General features: G+C 47.0%; 1 pseudogene; it reads right to left on the bottom strand.

Moving 5' to 3' along the window:
* Positions 1-285: 285 nt before the first annotated feature.
* Positions 286-492, bottom strand: LOC142259399 (U2 spliceosomal RNA; annotated as a pseudogene).
* Positions 493-2,048: the final 1,556 nt, after the last annotated feature.

The following is a 2,048-nucleotide window of genomic DNA, read 5'->3' as shown; positions in this document are numbered from 1 at the left end:
ATCTATTCTATTCAATTGCAAATGATCTAGATAAGACTGAGAATAAGATACTGCACGGGACATAGCAGAGTTGGTCAAGTTGAGTGGAGATGAGTTTGCTATTTGGCACAGCTTTTTGCATCAATAAAGCAAGTAAAAGGTGTGAAAGATAAAAAAAAGGGTGAAAGTGTGAAAAGTGAATTGGCCAAATTGAGGTACATATAAAGTTTTTGCTTTCTTTCAATTCACTAATGGGGCTCATTTGAATCAGGTGAATTGAGTTCTGCTTTTGGAAACTGGGTTAAGAAGGGGTGCACCGGTCCTGGAGGTACTGCAATACCAGGTCAATGCGTGGAGTGGACAGAGCAAGATTTTTTCCATCTCCTTGTTCTAAAAATCCATTTAATATATGGTCCCCAGAGAGGGGACGTATCAGATATTAAACTGATAAGAACAGATTTAATTTTTTTTTTTTTCTGTTTATCAGTAGGACTTCAAAATAACAAAGGTGATCGCCTCCCGTTGCCTGGGAACCGTCCAGGCACAAGAGGGCTATGTGTCACCAGAAGGCGCACACACTTCCTCAAGGCCGGCAGACGTGCAATCCCAGGCACCTTCCAGTACCGACCAAGGTAGCGTCCTCCGAAACTACACTTGATCTTAGCCAAAAGGCCGAGAAGCTATAACCCGAATTGGTTACGGCCTTGAGTGGCACCCTGGCCTATACCGGACACATCTTAGGGAGAGGGAGACAAACCCACGCCTACAGAAGACATTTTGTCACCCAAGCCAACCCTTGAAAAGGCTGTTTTGCAGAGCAAAAACAAGAAGAATGGTGCTTTTTGCAGCCGCCGCCCACTGCAATGAATCTGAATAACTCCTCCTTTTGGACACAAGCACCTCCCCTCCCCCTTGCAGTCTTTCCAATTCATGATACAAAAAGACGGACGGACAGGACAGGACAGGACAGGCTGCCTGACTTTCCGTCACTGCCACCCTTTGCCATCCTTGCCCGTAGAAAGCCCTTTCATCATCCCCAAACCCTAATCTTTTCCCTTCCCTTCCCAGATGCGTCTCACTCCCTTTCATTAGGAAGTGAGCGCAGCCTTTTCTCCGTTCTGCACATGCGCGACGTTAAACACAAATGCGCAGGCGTGCGTTCCATTACCCTCACTGCATTCCACTCCCATACAGGAAGTGGGCGCAGCTATTACTACGGTCGCACATAAAAGAACCCACGGCCACCACTGCACATAGCTGACTCCACCACAGGACACCCACTTCTACACCAACGCAGGTAAGACAGGATCGGCACCTCTATGCTCCCGTTACAATCAGGCTCAGTCACCATGTGATAACGCTCTCAACTCTTTAGTTGCAGGCTCCCCTTGCTTCACCTCCACTGGCTGTGCTGCCATTTCCTCTCCCACCTGGAAGGTATACTTTATTCCACTATTTTCCTGTTTCTCTATTCCCCCTTTTCCCATAACCTACTTTTATCTGCATTTGTGGGGTATCTATATGCTATTTACATCATAGTTTTATTCATTAATATGGAAGGGAAGAGTGCCCATGAGAGTGTTGAACTGCGGAGAGCAAGAGATTAAGCTGCTCCGATTTGCCACCATTGATAAGCTGTTCTCAGTAGATACACATGCTATCCAAACAGCAGCATCCACCATTGCTTCAGCCCACCCATTCAGTGACAGCTCACCAAGTCAGCCAGAGGAGTGGTGTAAGGAATTACACGTAGGCACTGACTCCACACCTTCACATCACAAGAAGGGGGTCTACAGGCTAGTGCAAGAATACGAGCAAGTCTTCAGCAAACATCCGCTAGACTTTTGAAGAATAAAAGGGGTCAAACACTACATCCCCACAAGTGCACACCCACCCATCAAAGAGAGATATAAGCCAAAACTACCTGCACATTACCAGTGTACCAAGGACATGTTGAGCAACATGAAGGAGGCTGGGGTTATCCGTGACAGTTGTAGCCTCTGGGCAGCTCCGTTGGTCCTGTTAAAGAAGAAGGACAGCACCACTCCCCTGTATTGAGGAATAGCTAG

This window comes from Anomaloglossus baeobatrachus (genome assembly GCF_048569485.1).
Source record: "Anomaloglossus baeobatrachus isolate aAnoBae1 chromosome 7 unlocalized genomic scaffold, aAnoBae1.hap1 SUPER_7_unloc_2, whole genome shotgun sequence".
In the NCBI taxonomy this organism is placed as follows: domain Eukaryota; kingdom Metazoa; phylum Chordata; class Amphibia; order Anura; family Aromobatidae; genus Anomaloglossus; species Anomaloglossus baeobatrachus.
This window is presented reverse-complemented; position numbering and strand designations above follow the sequence as displayed.